Below are 15,889 nucleotides of genomic sequence, written 5' to 3' on the forward strand. Positions count from 1 at the left end.
TTCCACAAAACTGAATATACATCTTTTGTTTTTCAGGACTGAGACACAGAGTAGTAGTTCAAATTCAGACTTCATCTGATTCGTACTCTGCTGTAACCCCAGGGTCTAGGGCTGCGCTTGGAACATAGTAATTGATGCTTCGCTTCAGTTCAGTTCATTTCAGTCGCTCAGTCGTGTCTGACTCTTTGCAACCCCCAAAATCGCAGCATGCCAGGCCTCCCTGTCCATCACCAACTCCTGGAGCTTACTCAAACCCATGTCCATTGAGTCGGCAATGCCATCCAGCCATCTCATCCTCTGTCGTCCCCTTCTCCTCCTGCCCCCAATCCCTCCCAGCATCAGGGTCTTTTCCAATGAGTCAACTCTTCACATGAGGTGGCCAAAATATTGGAGTTTCAGCTTCAGCATCAGTCCTTCCAATGAATACCCAGGACTGATCTCCTTTAGAATGGACTGGTTGGATCTCCTTGCAGTCCAAGGGACTCTCAAGAGTCTTCTCCAACACCATAGTTCAAAAGCATCAATTCTTCGGTGCTCAGCCTTCTTCACAGTCCAACTGTCACATCCATACATGACCGCAGGAAAAACCATAGCCTTGATTAGACAGACCTTTATTGGCAAAGTAATGTCTCTGCTTTTGAATATGCTATCTAGGTTGGTCATAACTTTCCTTCCAAGGAATAAGCGTCTTTTAATTTCATGGCTGCAATCGTCAACTGCAGTGATTCTGGAGCCCCCCAAAATAAAGTCTGACACTGTTTCCACTGTTTCCCCATCGACTTCCCATGAAGTGGTGGGACCAGATGCCATGATCTTAAGTTTTCTGAATGTTGAGCTTTAAGCCAACTTTTTCACTCTCCTCTTTCACTTTCATCAAGAGGCTCTTTAGTTCTTCACTTTCTGCCATAAGGGTGGTGTCATCTGCATATCTGAGGTTACTGATATTTCTCCCGGCAATCTGGATTCCAGCTTGTGCTTCTTCCAGCATAGCGTTTCTCATGCTGTACTCTGCATAGAAGTTAAATAAGCAGGGTGACAATATACAGCCTTGATGTACTCCAAATCCTATTTGGAACCAGTCTGTTGTTCCATGTCCAGTTCTAACTGTTGCTTCCTGACCTGCATATAGGTTTCTCAAGAGGCAGGTCAGGTGATCTGGTATTCCCATCTCTTTCAGAATCTTCCACAGTTTGTTGGATCCACACAGTCAAAGGCTTTGGCATAGTCAGTAAAGCAGAAATAGATGTTTTTCTGGAACTCTCTTGCTCTTTTGATGATCCAGCAGATGTTGGCAATTTGATCTCTGGTTCCTCTGCCTTTTCTAAAACTAGTTTGAACATCTGGAAGTTCACAGTTCACGTATTGCTGAAGCCTGGCTTGGAGAATTTTGAGCATTACTTTACTAGTGTGTGAGATGAGTGCAATTGATGCTTAGTACCCCCCAATATTTCTCTTTATATATATATGTTTTTAAAATTTTTATTTTTTTGGCTACTCCGTGTGCATGTGGGGTCTTCATTCTCCAACCAGGGATTGAATCCTTGCCCCCATGCAGTGGAAGTGCAGTCTAACCACTGGACTGCAAAGGAAGTCCCCACAAATATTTCTTGAATGAAATGAAAAGGCCCATTTGTTTAGGTATCATGTGAAAGTGTTATAGAGCCAATTTGCTTCAGCTGGATTTGACTTACTGGGGAAAATGAGTAGATTCCCTTTGGGGGAAGTCATGGTTTAGCTGCTAACGGAATTGCCTTGAGCTCACTTTATAAAAGTGAGTATCTGTACTGACTCTTATTCCAAGGGCCTGACACAGTACTTTAAATATTTGCCTTTAAACATTTGAAGAATCATCATGGACAGATTAGAATTATGGCCAATTATGGATTTGAAGATTTTATAGGGAGGCAAATTTTAGGTCACTATAAGCATTTTCCAGCATTTCAAGCTCTGATATTTATTTTGTTCATTCAGAGTCTGTATGATGGTTTTTTGGGGAGATTTCATAAGTAGGAAATTAGTAGGTAATGTGGAGGGTGGAATCTAATGCCCTAGAGGGTCTTATCAAGCCAGATTCTATGATTCATCTTCTGATTAATTACCCTTCAAACACTCAATGAGGGGCTTCTATGTTGCTAAGCCCTAGGCAAGGTATTCAGGGGTACAAAAAATCAATAAGGCATGATGCCTTCTTTAGCTGTCATTCAGTGGGAAAGTAAGATTTGAAAATAAATACCACATTCTGTGTCAAGGGCTAACACAGAGATATGTTTCACGTGTGCTTTGCAATAAGAGCGTGATGAAAGAGGTGGTAATACTGACTTTGGGGAAGTAGGAAAGAAACACAGAAGTGTACTGTTGCTCCAGGCTTTGAATGATGAAAAGAACTCCAGTGGGCAGAGGAGTGGAGGAAGTGCCCTCCAGAGAGAGGTAGCAGTGAGAGTAAGGGCCAGAGATTGGCTGTAGAGGCATCATGACCACTTGACTCTATGGAGGCTGGACTCTAAGAAGGGCTATTTTTTTTGACTCCTGTAAGAAACAGCATGTTCCCCACATGAGAGGACTACATTACTGTGTTGATTTACTGGATTGTATGTGTTTCGTCTTCTTTCTGCATAAGCCTATATGTTTCTTCACAGAAGGCCATTTTCTTTGACTAGTCTCTTATTTTCTCATAGCATCTAGCTGCATGCTTGGCCTGGACTAGTAGTTGCATAAATATTTGGCAATGGGTTGATTTCCTGACAGGTAAAATAAATTAATTCATCACCTTATATCTTTTTAATTAAAAAAATAGTTGAGTATCTTCTGGGAGCTAATATCCTGGGTCAGACAGTCTGTCCTCAGAATAACTTTCTATCAAATGTACAATCCATAGACATTCCCTCCCCAGGTCATCACTGCTACTCAGTGTGGGCCAGATGCAGCCAGCCTTTTTGGAGAAGTAAACATCCCTGTGGATATCTTATGGGAAAGTAGGGTACTTGGGAGTCAGACCTGAGCTGGAAGTTTAGTGTTGGCTAATTGTCAGCAGTGTGATGTTATACAAGTAATTTGTTTCTGTGTCTCAGTTTCCTTCTAAAATGAAGCTGGTTGTGATAGACATACATACACTTGGTTACCGTGTTGCTGTGTGTGTGTGTGATTTTTTTCTGACTCTTTGTGACTCCATGGACTGAACCCTGCCAGGATCCTCTGTTCCTGGCAAGAACATATATACACTGCTGCTGCTGCTGCTGCTAAGTTGCTTCAGTCGTGTCCGACTCTGTGCGACCCCATAGATGGCAGCCCATCAGGCTCCCCCGTCCCTGGGATTCTCCAGGCAAGAACACTGGAGTGGGTTGCCATTTCCTTCTCCAATGCATGAAAGTGAGAAGTGAAAGTGAAGTCGCTCAGTCGTGTCTGACTCTTAGTGACCCCATGGACTGCAGTCTACCAGGCTCCTCGGTCCATGGGATTTTCCAGGCAAGAGTACACTAGATAAGTTAAAATACACTAGATATATGGAAAATAGATAACTAGCGCAAACTTGCTGTAGAGCACAGGGAACTCAGTTTGGTGCTTTGTGGTGACCTAGGTGGATGGTATGTGCGGGAGAGCAGGGAAGGAGGCCCTAGAGGGAAGCGATATATGTATACATACAACTGACTCACTTTACTGTACAGCAGAGACTAACACAACATTGTAAAGCAATTATATTCCAATAAAAATAAATAAAAAATGTAGCTAGAAGTTGAACCTGTTGTAGGAATGAATCAACAGATGTGTAAAACACTTTAGCACAGTACTTGGGACATTCTTATCTCAGAACAGAAGTTGCTATGTTATTTTTACATATTCAGGAGCACTTTCTTGAATCTGATATTTTTGTAGATATCTGCCTTGACAATTTTGGGTTTATTTATTTGGAATAAGAGAGTATTGGGGCAACTAGAAATATATAGCTAAATGTTGTGTTCTAGCAAGTGAAGGAAATGAGTAGGGAAATAAAAGAATTGATGATAAGAGAAGGAAAGAGAGAAAAAGATAAAAGGAGAAAAAATAGGTTTCAAATCAGCCTCCAGGACTTTTCTTTTTATTTCTTTACGTTTTCATTTCAGATCTACTTGATGTGTTTCCATAGTCTCACATAAATTGTTCTCATGTCTGGAAAAGCGAACATGAGCATATACGAGCACATATGCACTCAAGGTGAATACTGCATTCACATGCTAATGAAAATTAATGCTTCCTGTCATTCCTTCAAGTATTGATACTTCTATGAAACCAAAGTGATTAAAAAAATTAATAAGTGCTTTTTAGAAAAAGTATTGTCTGTCTTTATTATTTCTTTTAACTAAAAATCATTTCTAGTCAGTGACTGCTGTAGGTTAGACAAAGTGATTGATAACAGAGAGGAAATTTTATTAAGGTGAAAAATACTCTAATGCCACTGATTAGTGTTATTTCACATGCTAATGCAAAATGAATATTAAAAATACTATTGCTTCTAATGTGAATATACAATAAAAATTTGGCCATTCCTTTGCCGGAGGTTTTAAAAGCAGTGTATCATCATCATCATCATTATTATTTCAATGAAGAAAGCCTCATCAAAGCTGACTAAATATGAAAGAAGTAATAAAAAGAAAAAGTATGACCAAATTGGTGAAGTGTCTACTGGATGAAAGTGAGTTTATAAAAAACATCAAACAAAATAACTTAAGCAACACAAAATTGCTAAATGAGTTGAGAAATTACTGTCGGTTACATCAAAGTTACCGATTTTTAACCATGGGGGTTACAAGCAAACCACTGGTGTTTTCCTAAGCATTTTACATCACTGCCTCTACTTCAAAAGAAGTAAGAAGCAAAAATATAATGTACCAGCCAGCCTTTTGGAGAAGTAAACATCCCTGTGGATTTCCTGTGGGAAAGTAGGGTACTTGGGAGGCAGACCTGAGCTGGGAGTTTAGTGTTGGCTAATTGCCAGAAGTGTGATGTTATATAAGTAATTTGTTTCCGTGTCTCAGTTTCCTTCTAAAATGAAGCTGGTTGCGATTGACATATATACACTTGGGTGGCGTGTTGCTGTGTGCGTGTGTGAGATTGAGTGCCTCTGTTGGTTTATTAGGATGATATAGGGGGTTAGAACATGAGGCTAGGGCTGTCATTCCCAGAATTGTGTGCAGAGGTACTGAATTATTTTAAAGATTTGAGGAAAGCGTAGTAATACTCCATGTCTGTTGAATACCAAAGTATTAGCTGGAGGTAGTTCACAATTTTTATATCAGAGAGGGATGTGTTCTATTCCATGATGTAACATCTTTGCAAAGCTAGGTCTCTGATTGTTGCAATGTTAAAAAGTGAACAGCTGAGGTAGAACAGGAAATGAATATTTGATCTGATTCCAAGAGTTGAGCAGTGCTGTGTACCTCATTATCAACTGCGATTATTCAAATATAAAATAAAAATACCACTTTCTTTTAAGTTTGTGTATTATTATTTCAAACAACTACAAGGTTGATTGAAAAAGAACAAAAGTATAAATAGAGAACATAATAAAAATACAAATACAAAGAACAGAAATACATAAGTTGTTTGGATGTGACTATTTAATAAGAGGAAATATAGCTTGGGGGGCCCTGTGACAAAATTACTTGCACACTAAAGAGTCCCTTGAACCTAGGAGGTTTGGGAATCTTTGGGTTATAGTCTTTCCTTCTGAATGTATTTTAATTGATCAGGAGACCTTATCTACTGGTGTCAAGAAATGCAAACTATCCTATACCTAGTCCAGCAGTTAACCAGTGTTAAAGGTTTCTGGTGTGACTCATCTATGTATTTCAAAGGAAGCCATCTTCACTGGTGCTGACAGGCTTCTTGTTTAGTCGCTAAGTCATGTTTAGTCACTAAGTTGTGACTCTTTTGCGACCCCATGGACTGTAGCCTGCCAGTCTCCTCTGTCCATGGTATTTCCCAGGCAAGAAGACTGGAGAGGGTTGCCATTGCCTTCTCCAGGGTATCTTCCCAACCCAGGGATCAAACTCTCATCTCCTGCACTGGCAGGCAGATTCTTTACCTCTGAGCCTCCAGGGAAGCCAGACAGACTTGTAACCAGTCCTTTATTTGTACATTACCCACTCGCCCCTTCCCCTTTCTCTCTGTCTCTCTGTCCTATGTTGTGTCTCTCGTCCCCTCTCTCACACATGGACATATACACACATTTCTTATCAGGTGGTTGTTTTGGAAGAGGCTGGAGAAGGGGGGAACAGCTGCTGGAGGTTAGAAATCCCAGAGGATGGCCCTGGCCCTGCTCTGGGATTTCTAACCTCCAGCAGCTGTTTCCCCCTCCTCTAGCCTCTTCCGAAACACAACCACTTGATAAGAAAAGTTCTGCCAGGTTCTAAATTCACCATACCAGTTACAAGGCCACAGATATTCCCTTGGTTGGAGGGGAAACTAGCAAATAACAAAGGACAGACAGTCTCTCCATCTGTAAATCAGATGGCATTCAACCGGATATCTACAAGAGAGTTTTGAAACGCTTAAAATTAATACTCCTGTGAATTTAACTGAGTGATAAAAAGACAACATGCAATATAAATTGATCAGATTCAAAAGGGAGGGGTCATTGCCTCTGTCTCCGAGCTCATGCCAATATTTGGTAGACAAACCCCCAAAGCATTGTCTGACACCAAGTTAGAAGCTATTAATGGAAGCTCTTAAGAAAAAGTACTGATTTCCCTTTGCATTAGGAATACATGGTTTCCCCTTGATTAATCACTTAGTAGTCTACCCAGCAATGTACTTACCAGTGTACACAGAAGACTTGATACTATCTGACTTTACGGTGCCGTTACAAGTACTCAAGCACTTACCCCTCTTTGTCCTTTGGGATGGGGAGTGACTTTATAGCTCTCCACAGATCAAGGGAGTGGCATTCTGCTGAGGAGACTCTGTCTTGAAGCACAATAACAAAACAGGAAAAATCTGGGCCCCACCTCCCTAAAGCAAAAGAATCAGAGGTTATATCTGGTTGTTTATGTACTTGAAATTCCTGATGCCAAGTCCTGGCCACAGTTAAGAGTTTGCAGAAATGAAACTGAATGATCCAGAGCCAGTGTTGTCCTAGGCATTCCGGGTACACTGGATGAACCCTGTCTAGGATAAGGAATGTTATGCAGAAGTTGCAATCTAAGTTTAGCCATTATTTATATTTTAACTTGATTAATTGCAACAGTGAAATGCTAAGATAAATACTGGTGATATGTACTTTAGATTCACTCTTTTCCCTGCAAAAGAGAAATTATTTTAGGGAGTAACAGCAGCATATTCATTGTCCCTAGATTTCACTCTTAAAAGAGGAGGGAATAAATAAAATAAGGCAATTATGACAACAGCTGCTACACTGAAGAGTCACTTTTAAACATTTTGATCCATTTCTCATTTAGAGAAAATGCTTATTGTTTCCAAGTCATGCATCACCCATATTAGTATTCAGTTTTTTCTGTGTTTATTTATATATTTTTATTATTTTTTAAAATTAATTTCTATTGGAGTACAGTTGATATAAAATGTTGTGTCAGTTTCAGGTGTACAGCAGAGGGAATCAGTTATACACTTACATATATCCACTCTTTTTTAGATTCTTTTTCCATATAGGGCAGTACGGAGTACTGAGTAGAGTTCCCTTTGTTATACAGTAAGTCCCCATTAGTTATCTGTTTTATATGTAGTAGTATGTTTATGTGCATCCCAGCTTCCCATCTTTAAGGACTTGAATGCGGATGATTGCCAAAGCACTTGGGAAATATAACAAATGTATGGAAAGAGCACAATCTTTGGCATCAGAAGTCCTGGGTTTAAATAAAGTTTCACCAGGCACTATTAGAGTAATCTTGGGAAAATTATTTAACTTTTTAAACCTTTAATTTCCTCAGTTTAAGACAAGCATAATAATACTTGCTTCACATAGTTGTGGTGGGGGCTGGATGAGACATCTGTATAGAGTCTTGTACACAGTACACATGTTGCGGATGGCAGTGATGGTGATGATGATGATGCTACTGCTAGACCACATAAGGTGTCTTGATTTTTGATTTATAATATTGAAATGACTTCCACAGGGACCGAGACTACACTCCAAGACTGATTGGTAAGACTGAAGCATGGAGAAGGTTCTGGAAAGACAAATCTTTTTTTTTTTTTTCCCCTTGATTTTCAATGTAGTTTTACTACACCCTTTAGCCCTATATTCAGAGGGCCTTCCGTATCATTGGGTCTGTTGCTGGCTCACAACACTTACCCTTGGCCCTGTTTCTGGCTTATTGAAGACTTGGCACTGAAACAGCATTGTTGGCTTTGTTGAGCTCAGCTGCCTTCCTGTAGCTATGAAGATGATAGTATTTGGATGATTTCAAAGTTTAATTTTTACTGAAATTAAGGCTTCAAGACGACTATTAGTTCAAGTGTTTTTAAAAATCGTGAGTTATGGATACCTTGAGAGCCAGGGCCACGATTAATGTCCCAAACCCCAGTACTTAGGCACTTACCTTGATTGTACCTGCACCCTTGGTGCCCACCAAGGAGGTCTCAAGGCCTTACCAGGCAAGCTGCTAACATAAGTGGAAATAAAAATTTTATAGTGTTGGTCGTGTATAAACATAGCCATTGATCATAGCACCTCATTTTCCAAAATTATCAAGAAACTTAAGTAATTAAAAATGAAAAGACTGGCCTTCAACAGCACCTTCCTTTTTTTTTTTTCCTTCTAATTTTAGGGTTTATTGTCAATTAGTGGTACTTGAGGCCTTGGGTTGGTGAAATCTATCCGGGCCCCCTTTTGAAACAAACCTAGACCCTAAGAAACTGAACTGGTGGATGATGATGATCTTTAGGAAATAACTTGGAATTTCTGCCCTTTAGGTATATGGTAGGATTGAACTTCTTGGTCCCTTAGTGGTTGGTTGGGAACATGTGACTAGTTCTGGTCAGTGAACTGTGAACCAAAGTATCAAGTGTCTTTTCTGGGCTCAGAGGATTTAATTGCTGGTATGAGATCCCACAGAACTTTCATTTCCTTCAGTGTGGTAAGGAGAAACTTTCAACATGGCTGTTCCATTAGCCTGGATGCTTTGAGTAACTATGATGAGCAGAGCTTAACTCCCAATGGATATATAGCATGAAAGAGAAACAGTCTTCGTCATATTTCAAAGTTTTGAGATTTAAGGATTTGTTGTTAATGCATCACACCTTGCTTGGAATGACTGATGCACTAGAGGAATGTTTGTTTGCTCCTTCACTGCATTTTTAAGTAGTCTTCTGAAGTCTCACTTCCCTTCCTTTCTTCCCCTGCTCTGTTCATATTTAAAGCCACAGAATTTCAAAGTTAAAAGAGAGCATAGAATTCACTCAGTTTTAGTCCCAGTTGTAAATTGGACCTACCCATTGCAATTTTTTTCTTTCTCCCTCTAAAAAGTTAAAACAGTCACAACTCCTTACTCTTCGACTCCCCCACACCAAAAGCATCAAGAAGCTCCCTGTGCCATTGTCTATATATATATATATATATATATATATATATATATATTAATACACGTGTTCTTAAGTGGAGTTAATTCCCCAAGTGCCTTTCCTGTTGAGGTTGTTTTTCTTTTTTTGTGAGAATACACCTACAGAACAGTAGCATTGAAAGGGGAGGTGGAAATAGTACCATGCCTACTTAAGGCCAATTATTTTGCTTGAAATGGGTCTTGTCTCTGTCAACAGTGGTGAATCAGTGATTCACACCTCTGCCATCTAAGGGTGAGAGCAAATAGCAGCCACTTTGAGTTCCCTTAGACGTCTTTGTAGCTTGATGAAAATTTTGTGGGAAAGTCTGCAACAGTGAGTTAGAAACTGTTATAACACTTAAGGTGCTATTATATTTTGTAACTGCCTAAGAAGTTGGTATGGATGTGAGAGTTGGACTGTGAAGAAGGCAGAGCGCCGAAGAATTGATGCTTTTGAACTGTGGTGTTGGAGGAGACTCTTGAGAGTCCCTTGGACTGCAGGGAGATCCAACCAGTCCATTCTGAAGGAGATCAGCCCTGGGATTTCTTTGGAAGGAGCGATGCTAAAGCTGAAACCCCAGTACTTTGGCCACCTCATGTGAAGAGTTGACTCATTGGAAAACACTTTGATGCTGGGAGGGATTGGGGGCAGGAGGAGAAGGGGACGACTGAGGATGAGATGGCTGGATGGCATCACAGACTCGATGGACATGAGTCTGAGTGAACTCCGGGAGTTGGTGATGGACAGGGAGGCCTGGCGTGCTGCGATTCATGAGGTCGCAAAGAGTCAGACACGACTGAGCGACTGAACTGAACTGAAGAAGTTTGTAATTAATGGGAAATGTTTACATGGTGACATATGTGGGAACCTTCAAGTTGTGAACTTGCAAAGCCAAAAATGTGCGTTTGTGTGTCCAATTATGTAAGGTAGTTCATGTTGTCTGGTATACAATGTCCTGTGTGCATCTTCTACAAGTGGTTGTGCTTTTGTGTACTTTACTGTGCAAAGTACAGAGTACAGTATCTTTACTTCAAGCTCAGGATATCTGGAAGCAGCATAAAGCAGTGGTGATATAACTGGTTCTACTGTGCTTTTCAAGGTACTGTACCATAAGATTATATTTTTTTCTTATTTTTTGTGTTTATTTTGTAATGTATTATTTGTGTGAAAAGTATAATAAACCTATTATGGTATGGTACTATATAGCCAATTGTGTTGGTGGGTTCCTAAGCTAACTTGGTTGGACTTACAAACAAATTGAACTTACCAGTGCACTCCGGTAATGGAGCTCATTTGTACCTAGTGGACTTACTGTATTTAGAATAGCAGCGAGGGGTGAAGCAGAAAGAACACTGGTGAGAAATCAGGGTTCGTTAGTATTCTGTGCAGAGTAGAACCGGCATCCTTGTTTTGCCTAACACCTGAGGCTGTGGTGAGGATTAGGTTAGATAATAATTGTGGAAGTGCTTTGTAAGTACTACAGAACTCAGTTATCTAAATCTTTAAAGTGTGCATCTGGCTTTTCTTGCTCCTCATGGTATTCCCAGCTATAGCATGGTCCTCTCTATGTCTGCATTGGACTCTGTGCTATTACTTTTTTGTCCCAAACCAATGTTAAGTGCAGGGCTTAGCTCCTTCTCTATTCCACAAAATGTCTAGCTCCACTCAGTATTTGTGTGTGTGTGTGTGTGTGTGTGTATTTAATAGCTTTACTGACTAGCTGAAGAATCACAAGGAGAGGTTGCATGGCCTCCTACGCAACATTCTGCTATCCTGCTGGTTCTTTTCTTTCTTTTTGTTCTTATTTTCTTTCCTTCCATCCTCTTTTAAAAAACCTGAACCTTTCTTTCTTCTGACGAATTTAATTTTGTTCCAAACTCAAGTCTCTCTTTTTTGCCCCCAGGCACTTGTAAGAATATTTTTTTCAAACAAATGTCCCCATTCTTATTTAGATACCTTAATACCTAAGTTAACATACTTATTACGGTAGATATTCATACAATTTTATGTTATTTTATTAGACACACAAATATATTAAAACTATTTTTGAATCTTCTTTGACAACTTGCATTTCATCAACTTCTTAGTTCTCTTGTGGATCAGCCCCATTCTTGGTGTGTAGAGAGGGGATAAAATTGATTAACATGATATTTTACCTTGGATATAAGATGGACATTGGAAAATGAAGAAATAATAAATGATTTTTTTGTTGATTCATCATCCTTCAAATCATCATTTAGCACAGGCTGCAGAGTCAGACAGTTCTGGCAATAAAGCCCAGATGGGCTTGCTTATAACTCACATAACTTGGAAAAGCCTTTTTGCCACTATGTCTCAATTTCCAGGTATATAAAATAGGTTATGAGGATTAAATATGATGAAATTAAATTGAATTCTTCATAATATTTAGAACATAATAAATGATCAGTATGTGACTTTTTATTATTTTCTCCAGTTTCTTTAGGTTGCTAAACTTGATATAGTTCCACAATAAGAGAAATTAATGATCCTATAGAATCAATTACTTTCTACTGGCTAGTAGCCCAAAGTATAGGAATATCTAACAATTAAAGCTCTGTTTAATAGTTATAATTAAAATTCCTCTCCCAGAATATGTGACAGATATAGATGGATATCTGGGTGTGAAAACACAAGTTTTAGGTGTATACTTCTCACCCACAAGATACAGCAGCCAGTCTTTATTGCAGTTTATTTGAACTGATAGAGGAAGCAATACCAGCTGGTATTCAGGAGACACGACTATTCATGTGGCCCTGGATGGTGACCTGAGTTCTTTGAATCTCTGTTTTCATATCTGAGGGCATTCTCTTTAGTCTCTTCCATCCTTAAAATGACCCAGTGACTTGCAGTGATCCTTTGGTTCCAAAATATGATTCCTATTACTGCTTTACCCTGAGGAGTGCCAAAGCAGCCTTTTCTGTGTGTTTTCTGGAAGTTGGGTTTGGTAGCTTCTTGGCACAAAATTGTTACCTCTGCTGTTTGTGCTGCTGCTGCTGCTGCTGCTAAGTCGCTTCAGTCGTGTCCAACTCTGTGCGACCCCATAGACGGCAGCCCAACAGGTTCCTCTGTTCCTGCCATTCTCCAGGCAAGAATACTGAGTGGGTTGCCATTTCCTTCTCCAATGCATGAAAGTGAAAAGTGAAAAGGAAGTCACTCAGTCGTGTCTGACTCTTAGCGACCCCATGGACTGCAGCCCACCAGGCTCCTCCATCCATGGGATTCTCCAGGCAAGAGGACTGGAGTGGGGTGCCATGCTGTCAGTGCTAGTGAACTATAAAAGGCATTCTATTTAACCATTATTAAAAAATTGACAGTTAACGAATTATGATAAAACCACAGAATATTATACTTACTGGGAATTAGTGATCATCTGACTCCTTTTCTCTGCTCAGTTGAGAAAACTCAGTCTCAGAAAACTGAGGTGACTTCTCTAGGAGCTACAGAAGTAACCTAATAGAAGGCAGGAGTGTAAACACTATTGCAAGCTTGAAACAAAGTGGTTTGGGAACACAGGCGGGGAGGAGATATATTTTGGCTGGAGGGACTGGGGGAAACATCTGACGTGGCACTGCAGGAAGGATGGGATCTTATTAGACTGGGGAGGCGAGAGGAGACAGCGTGAAGAAAGGGCAGCAAGTGAGGCCGTGGGGAGAGCGTTGGAGGGGAGGTGTGAAGACATCACCGTGGGAAGAATGCTGGGAAGGGAAGTGACAGCTGCTGTGGGGAGTTTTGAATGATAAATGATGGAGAGCCACTGAAGGTTTCTGAGGAAAGGAGTAAGGTGTCAGCAGGAAAGGAGAACGCCATAGCATCTCCTTGTTGGTACTCTCACAAATACCTTTGAGTCTGGGCTTTTAGGGACTGGAAGTTTGGGGGCAAGGGGAAGGGACACTAATATCTCAGAATTGGTTGTGGAAGAAACTGATGACTAACCAGGTAAATGAATCTAAAAACGCTGATTCCACTAAGTAAAGAATATAAAAATAATATTATGAACCTATGGTAACCATGCGTTTTATAGATATTTCACAATAGGGAGTGTGATTAACCAAGGGCGTTAGCTGCTGTACTTGAGAGGCATTGCTGCACTCATGCCCAGGTCCCTTTCCCCATGAGCTGCTTTCAGTCAGTCATGACAGCACAGAGACGGAAGCATTTCATTCACAGGAGAGTCAGGGCTTCTCTGATGGCTTGAAGTGTCCCCAGTGGCTCCGCCAATTCTTCTTTAGACTGCACCACAGTCTATGATGTTTCTATCCACCCATCTTCCCTCTCTCCTTCATTCAGGGTCAGACTTGCATTGCTGTTCAGTGACTCTTTCAGCCTTTTCTTGCACAGCTCTCTCTCTTTCCTCTCATGCAGTCATTTTGCTTAACAAAACCCTTGCATATTTAATCTCATTCTAGCACCCAACCTGAATTAAGTAGAATCTAATCTCAGGATTAGAGATTAGAATCTTAAAATCAATCTTAAAGGAAATCAACCCTGAGTATTCGTTGGAAGGACTGATGCTGAAGCTGAACTCCAATACTTTGGCCACCTGATGCGAACAGCTGACCCATTGGAAAAGACCCTGATGCTGGGAAAGATTGAAGGCAGAAGGAGAAGTGGGCAATGGAGGATGAGATGGCTGGAAGGCATCAATGATGCAATGGACATGAACTTGGGCAAACTTTGTGAGATGGTGAGGGACAGGGAAGCCTGGCATGCTGCAGTCCATGGGGTCTTGAAGAGTTGGACATGACTTGGCAACTGAACAACAACAATCTCAGGAGCTTTTCTTTTAGCCTCATTGATCCATGATCTGGTCATAAGGCAGACTGGACCAGAAAGTGAGGTATGTTGTACGTAAACATATTCTCCCTCTTGGGAAATAGCCAAAAGTTCTGTACAAGGTGTTGTAGGCCAGTAGCAACATCTTCCAGGATGAAAAACCAGTTATGAAGAAGAATCTTCTTTTGCCATCCTCATTATAATGTGACTGCTGGATTATAATTCATTTAAGCTTTGAAAACCTTTATTACTTGGAATGTTGTTACATATGATGGTCCAATAGTTTTATTTGTAAAATATCTTTATTTTTCTGCAAATATGACACATTTGGCTTTGAGAGTGGAAATTCAAGGACCAATCATCTGGAGAAGAATAGCTAAAATCAGAAGTTAGTAAAAGGGAACCATCATAGGGAGAGATTTTGCAAGAAGATGGTAGCTAGCTAACATCCTTCTCAGGAGAACAAACATTGTACAGCAAGAAATTGTAAGACTGAATCTAAGGAGGAATTTGGGCCTTAGGAGTGGAAAAATTCATGGACTAATCTCCGAAAGCAGTGTTTTTTTGAGAAGCCTCAAACCAATATTTCCAAGATTTAATGTTCACAAGAATCCTCCAGAGAATTTATCAAGACTATAGATTGCAGTGGAGATTCTAATCCAGCAGGTCTGACTTATAGTTACATTTTATTCAGGAATCTGCACTTCTAAAAACTCTCTGAGATATTCTGATGCAGAAAATGTCTCTGTGGATCATAGTTTGGAACAAACTATCCTAGATGATTTGTTTATCTAGGATACTTTCATGTTTCAGAATGTATGGAGGCAAAGGAACAGACTTGAATAAGTCTTCCTTAATCAATCTCAGGCTCTGGATGTGAACTATTTATGTTTAAAAAATATATCAGAATACTTGGAATTATTTCAAGTGATCATCTTCTTTCTAAACATTTTCAAGAATGTAAATTGAATAACAATTTTGTCCTAATGGCATTATTCCGCCCCCCCTCGCCCCTGCCACCCCACTGATTCAGCATCGACCTGACAATTGATTCTCAATCTTCCACTATAGAAATAGAATAATAACCATAGTCATTTCACTGGGGAGTGGTAATGATGAGTGAGTTATGAAAAAACAATTAGGGCAAAGCTTTGCACATTACAAAGCAGGGACTGGCAAGCTTTCTGTCTTTACAAACTTTCTGTAAATATTTTAGGCTTTGTGAGCCATACTGTTTTTGTTAGCAACTACTCAACGCTGTCATTACAGCTTCAAAGCAGCCACAATCAGTGAAAAGGAATGGCTGTGTTCCGGTGAAACTTCATTTACAGATATAAGTAGTGGGCTGTTTTTGACCTACAGGCAGTAGTTTGCCTACTCTTGTTATAAAGCCTTGATAAATTCCATTCTATTATTATTACTAATGTAATGACTTGTAAATGATTTTTACTAATTAGCAAGGTAATTGGTTTTTAATTGATAACTAAGTATATATACCATATAAACTTTTTCAAAGGAATCTGCTTATAGGAGCAATGAAGGAAAAAAAAAAAACACACCTGTA

General features: G+C 39.9%; 1 protein-coding gene across 2 annotated transcripts in view; it reads right to left on the reverse strand.

Annotated features, from left to right (window-relative positions):
* Positions 1-6,937, reverse strand: part of FMO1 (flavin containing dimethylaniline monoxygenase 1) — a 37,182-nt gene extending 30,245 nt beyond the window's left edge. Inside the window, exon 1 of one of the 2 annotated variants that reach the window (XM_040263528.1) lies at positions 6,858-6,937. The gene's annotated coding sequence lies outside the window, so the exon portion shown is untranslated. Of the gene's footprint in view, positions 1-6,791 lie in introns of both variants that reach the window. The other variant, XM_040263527.1, reaches the window with a different exon arrangement.
* Positions 6,938-15,889: the final 8,952 nt, after the last annotated feature.

This window comes from Oryx dammah, unplaced genomic scaffold (genome assembly GCF_014754425.2).
Source record: "Oryx dammah isolate SB20612 unplaced genomic scaffold, SCBI_Odam_1.1 HiC_scaffold_21, whole genome shotgun sequence".
In the NCBI taxonomy this organism is placed as follows: Eukaryota; Metazoa; Chordata; class Mammalia; order Artiodactyla; family Bovidae; genus Oryx; species Oryx dammah.